This window comes from Carlito syrichta, unplaced genomic scaffold (genome assembly GCF_000164805.1).
Source record: "Carlito syrichta isolate Samal-C Ts95f unplaced genomic scaffold, Tarsius_syrichta-2.0.1 Scaffold305719, whole genome shotgun sequence".
NCBI lineage: Eukaryota > Metazoa > Chordata > Mammalia > Primates > Tarsiidae > Carlito > Carlito syrichta.
The window spans coordinates 216,291-222,808 of NW_007249815.1; the positions used below are offsets into that span (position 1 = coordinate 216,291).

The 6,518-nt window shown below is 35.8% G+C and overlaps 1 pseudogene across 1 annotated transcript; it reads left to right on the forward strand.

The window, feature by feature from the left end:
* Positions 1-1,736: 1,736 nt before the first annotated feature.
* LOC103264776 lies at positions 1,737-6,136 on the forward strand (annotated as a pseudogene). Its single transcript, XR_002482207.1, has 3 exons — positions 1,737-1,788; positions 2,687-2,838; positions 5,024-6,136. The product of XR_002482207.1 is annotated as a glyceraldehyde-3-phosphate dehydrogenase pseudogene (transcript).
* The last annotated feature ends 382 nt before the right edge of the window (positions 6,137-6,518 follow it).

The window sequence follows — 6,518 nt, forward strand, 5'->3', positions numbered from 1 at the left end:
GATCTATGGGGCTAAAACATACTCAGCAGGTATCAAGTTAAGTAGTTTTTTCAACCCCCTCAACCTCTTGTTTCTTACATCACTAAAAGACATTACTTTATCCTGAAATAGTAGGTTTGAATTATTTGAGCATTGAGTTTAACACATCAGCATTTGTTCACTAAAAAAAAATTCAAGATAAATAATTTGTTATTTTTAATTTCTTATAGAGCTTCTGAACACTTTTTAAGATGAAAACTTAATGTGTAGGTCTGTTTCTTTCTTCTTGCTCCATTTAACCATAAATGAAACTAATTAATTATTGTACCTGAGAAACATCATTAGTGTTTAACACATTTTATGTAAGACTTAACCTTAGAAATAGTGTATAAAATAATTGTGAAAAGAAGTCTGGTTTTAAACATATATATATTTTGAACTTTCTCATAGAACAAATTATCTCTCCCTAATTTATATTTTGGTTTTTATATTTATACTTTTAAATGTGTGTATATATATGTATATCTACACAAACATAACTGTATGGGTGTGCTTATTTTATCTAGTTCATATTTTAATATATGCATACACTAATGGTTATTTATGTATAAATTAATGTATATATGTCATGAAATCATATAAGTATATACAGATTTAAAAATAACTATACTACAATTTTATAAAACTGTTAACTAAATGAGTTTTTAAATTGTTTTGGAATTTTTTTTAGATTAGAAAATATAGTTTATTTAAAAGGTAAATTAGAGAGAGTGAGAAAGAAAGAGGAGATTCACCTCCCCAAGGCAGGGAAGGGGACCAAAGTCAGGAAACATGACAGTCATAGCTCAAAGAGCACGTGGCCACACCAGAGTCTAGTAAGACAATGGCTGGAATTTTTCAATTCTTTGTTTTTCTAAATTACTTTTGGAAGACCTTGACAAAAGTTTGTGAAAACTAACTCATATCAAAGATTTATTACTAATACATTTAAATATGTATAGGATATGTACATACTTACCTAAATATCTTCTAACTGGATTATTCTTTGTACTTACCCATGTACTAGACACTGATTATAATGAACCTGAGACCTTGTAAGAACTCCCAGAATGGTCACAAATGTAGACATATTTATGTTAATTTTTATTGTAGAATGAAATCGTTGATTTTTGAACATTTTGTTCCAGATATTAAGTTGTTTTATACACATTAGCAAATTTATTTTAATATTAGTATTTTATTTTGATGCAATTCTCACAATGGCTTGTTTTCCATAAGAAAATCAACATTTGAAAAAAAAACTTGGCTTGCCAAATGCTGAAAAAGAGAACAAAACTAAAACTTAGTTTTATGCTTCATGTTTCATTTTTTTAAGGTGAAATATACTAATGTTGCTCAGAAGTATTATAAAATCAAGGTTATATGTATATAAATAGAACATTAAACCACTTTATGATAAATAATTAATACAGACATACAAGCACTATCATTGGGAGGCAATATGTTTAATAATTTGTTTAATTCTGAAAAAATATTTAAACTATCATTTGAGTTTCACTTTATCATATTCCACTTTTCAAAACCCTGTGAATTTTCCTTATGTTTGTAAGCTCAGTTATTCATTTTAAAATATTTATTACCTAAAAAATAATATTTGTGTTTGGTAAGAATGGACATGCTGTTGATGAAAGTCAAGAAAGTTAGGAATAAGGACCTGGGGTCAATATGTGCAAAGTTATAAAGAGGTGGTTCAGGCTATGCGACAGCTCTCAGAGATGCAGGTTGGGTCTTTTTCACCCACAGTGTTAAGTAAGAGTGGTCTCCAAAAGAGAGCCCTAGCTTTTGTCCTTGACTGCAGTTAGAGAGTACTGGCACGTACCTGTTACATGTGCCATAAAAGGAATTATTAGGAAAGCTAATGATGGACAGTCTAAGGAAAGAATAATGAAAGAGAATGTAAGCCCGTCTTCAACATTTGAATTCTGTTATTCTGTTCTTTAAAAATTAATATTTCTCTGCCACGTAGCCATATTTGTATAAAATAACACAGTGACCCCAAGAGTTAGAACAATGGAAATAGAACTTTTAAAGAGACAGTTAATCCCCCCAAACCAAAGAGATGCAAATAGTGACCGTAATAATATCTTCATTTGATTTAAGACTTACTTAAGGCCTAGCCCAGCATTCTACAAATATTTTGCCCTCAGTAAATATTCATCAGTTTAGCTAAGGAATAAATTTATTGACCCCTAAGTCCTTTCTGATCCATACAAATCTCACAAATATTTCTGGAGTATTAGTCTTGTATTTACAACCATACTCCTAGTGCCTTAAGGGAAAATAGAGTAGTTAAAGCCATTTTAATAGACCATTAAAAAGTTTCTGCAGAAGCTTGGGAATAATAGACACTAATTTCACTCACATTTCATAGGAAGGTGTTTGACCAACTCGGCAGGGACAGCTGAGGAGTCGGTTGAATGCTGTTTTTGCAAATTTTAGAAAACTAAAAGCAGCCAAGAGTTAGAGGCTAGAGAGAGTTACAGAGAGCGAGGAACACTTCTACTTCCCCTCCAAAGTCAATGTGAAGTGCTATAAACAGATCCCCTAGAGCTTGATAAACCCTGATGTGGATCATGAGTACTATGTTTGCAAGAGAAAGAAAGAGAATGACAAAGAATACTTGACATTATTTTATATCCTGTTCAAGATCATCTGGAGGAAGAAGCACACGCTAGCAGAAGGAGGCTTGAGGGAGATAAAGGATCCACAGGAGATATATTCAGTGGAAAAAAGAGAACTGCAGATGAGAGCACTCCCCAAACTCAGCAGAGAGTCGGCCTCTTCTGGTTAGCAAAAGAGGTAATGTGGATAGTGAGGAGCAGGCGAAGTAAAAAGAAAAGAAGTGTCCCTCTGCTGCCCCCGCTGTCGCCTTTTCCAAGACCTATATTCTACTTTTAGTGGGCCTAAGTAAGGTTGAGGCATTTCACTTCAACTTAAGTTCAGAGTGTTTATTATTATGCTATACAGGATAAGTTACCATACTGAAATTATTTGAGAGGCTGAAGTATTCACAGAGGATTTTTAAAATATTATCTTAGACTGAACAAATAAACTATCTGGGCTACTTGCCCAAATTTTGCTGCATGAGAGGAAAATAATGACCCCACATATTGGGTTAGTAGACACAACTGTGAGGAGAAAAGTATCTTTACAATTACACTCTGGGTCTTGATTATTCAATGTAACAGTTACAAGAACAAATTATTTAAGATATTACAAGTTAAAAAAAAACTAATAGATTGCTTGCTGCATTTTCAAGTACCAAGCACATTTATATGATCTGTGATTGCTTTTAGATAATGTATTGGTATTTCATGCATTGTAATGACATAGTTGGGTAGTTGCAAAAAAAAAGACCATACAGAATGCAAAGTCCAAACTGTTTACTCTTTGATACTTACAGAAAAAGTTTGCCAAACTTTGAATTAAATATTAAAAGACTCTTACAGTACACCATTCACCAAAATGGTGATTTTACATCATAATCATCAATCATTTAATTCCTTTTTTCCTTTATTTTATTTTTTATTTTAAAGATGTGAAATACAATTCAGGATTATGTATACAAGTGATCATCATACAGGTAAAGTTTGGGCCTCCCTTTGGTCCCCATTTCAGCTGGTTTGAGATCAGGTATCCATATTGATGTTATATGCCTCACCTTCCTCCTATGACGGTATCCTGTTACTGCCAATCCCTTTCTTATAGTAGTATGATAAATGTTCAGGGTCCACTTATGAGTGAGCATATGTGGTACAATCATCTCATCTACTTCTAACAAAAGTTTATGTGTATTAATCTCTAATTATTGGGGCTTCATATAAAAACAAGTCAACTCTTCCACATACAGAGGATATGCCCCCTTTTAGGAGAAGGTGCAGAGAACTGTGCTCTACACAGTCACACAGGGTCCTGGGTTCTCCTGCTCTCCCATCTGTAGTCATACCTCTGGAATGTGCTTCCTTCCTTATCACCACCATAGGAGAGTGAAAGAGGATTGCTCATTTTGCTCTTAAGTTTTTTGTGTGGAAGTGACACAAATCATTTCCACTCATAGCTCTTTGTTCAGAGCTATTCAAATGGTCTCACCCACCTGCAAGGGAATGAGATAAGAGCACATGGATATTTGGTGATCAGTACATGCCTTTGCTACATTCATGAAGTAGATAACATTTTTAAACCATTTTAAAGATAAGAATATGGGGGAGGGAGATTAAGAAAGTTGTCTAAGTACATAGCTAGATATGGCACAGCCAGAATTAAAGCCTAAGTCTTTGATCTCCAAAGACCATGACATCTTGCTGCCATATTCCTCTTTTTCCTAAATGGTCGTTACTATCACTCATTCTCTCAAACAATCCTGCTATTCCTATTATCAACTTTGTTTTTGACATAATAGATGTTTGATGTGATAGAAATTCTAATCAGATAGAATATAATCGCACCATAGGATATCTTCATTTTCTGTCTACCTGCTAGTTGAATTTAGTAATTTAGAAAGCATCTGTATATATTTTTATATTTATTTATTTAGCAAATGTTTATTGACTAAATGCTTAAAGTCTGGTGGGAAATTGAAGAATCTAGCATTTCTTTATAGATTATCTTATAAAATTTCCTTGGATAAAATGTAAAAATAATCAAATATTTAATTACATAATACCATAAAAGTAATATTAATAGTTACTTTTAATATTAATATTATATTAAATTTAATATTAATAGCTACTCTCACGCACAAGGTTTTTTTTGTTCCTGGATAGTTGTAACATTGAGATTTGGAGTATTCGTCATACTCTTAGATAAATATAACTAGCATTTCAAAGAAGTTTGTCTTGTGTTGTCTTTTAGTTTTACTATTGTCACAGTTAATTTATGCCTAGGAAAACCACACTAAAAACTACTTGTTATAGGCTCTCTGCTCTTCTCGACAGTGGCATCTCTTGTGCAGCACCAGCCGTGACCTCGAGACACCCTGGCTAAGGTGAAAGCCAAAGTGAATGAATTTGACGATGTTGGGCACCTGGTCACCAGGATTGCTTTTAACTCTGGCAAAGTGGATATTATTGCCATTCATGACCCCTTTTATTAACCTCAAGTACCTGATCTACATATTCCAGTATGACTCCACTCATGGCAAGTTCCATGGCAGCATCAAGGCTGAGAACGGGAAACTTGTCATCATTGGAAATCCCCATCACCATGTTCCAGGAGAGAGATCTCACCATAATCAAATAGAACGAAACTGAAGCTGATTATGTGATGGAATCCACCAGTGTCTTCACTACCTTGGAGAAGGCTGAGGCTCACTTACAGGGGGAAGCCAAAGGGTCATCATCTCCGCCCCCTCCTCAGCGCCCCCATGTTTGTGATGGGCGTGAACCACGAGAAGTACCCGAACAACCTCACGATTGTGAGCAATGCCTCCTGCACCACCAATTGCTTAGCCCCCTGACCAAGATCATCCACGACAACTTTGGCATTGTGGAGGGACTGTTGACCACTGTCCTCACTTCACTGCCACCCAGAAGACTGTGGATGGCCCCTCTGAGAAGCTGTGGTGCTACTGCCACAGTCCCTCTAGAACATCATCCCTGAGTCCACCCACACTGCCAAGGTTGGCAGTAAGGTCATCCCTGAGCTCAATGGGAAGTTCACTGGCATGGCCGTCTGTGCCCCCACCACCACTGTGTCCGTCGTGAACCTGACCTGCTATTTGGAGAAACCCGCTAAATATGATGACATCGAGAAGGTGGTGAAGCAGACATCCAAGGGCCCCCTCAAGGGCATACTGAGCTACACGGAGCACCAGGTTGTGTCCTCCAACTTTAACAGTAAAACCCACTCTTCCACCTTTGATGCTGAGGCTGGCATTGCCCTCAACAACCAATTTGTCAAGCTCATCTCTTGGTATGACAATGAATTTAGCTACAGCAACAGGGTGGTAGACCTCATGGCCCACATGGCCCCCAAGGAGTGAGAGCCCCTGGATCACCAGCCCCAGTAAGAGCAGGAGAGGAAGAGAAAAGCCTTCAGCTGCTGAGGAGTCCTTGCCGCACTCAGTCCCCAACCACACTGAGAATCTCCCCTCCACACAATGTCCTCAAGAATGAGGGGAAGGACCCAGGGATCATGTATAAAGTTCCTTGTACTCAGTCCAAAAAATAAAGTAAAAACTACTTGTTATAACTTGGAATTTTTCTGTGTGCACTATAGCCAGAATATTTTTTTTAATGTTAAAAATGGTTTTGGGGAAAAGGTATAGAAGAAAGAAGGGCTTAGCACATATTACAGGTAATTTTGTGTTTATATTAACCAAAAATATAAAAACCAAATCAAGAAAATGACACAAATTTCAAAAATATACATAAAATAAGCATCTAACTTTTAACACTAGTGTTCTGGAGCAAAATACAGGGAATTGTGAACTGTCGAATTTTATTCTATTTTATATTTCTGTCTTATATTCAACGTTTAAT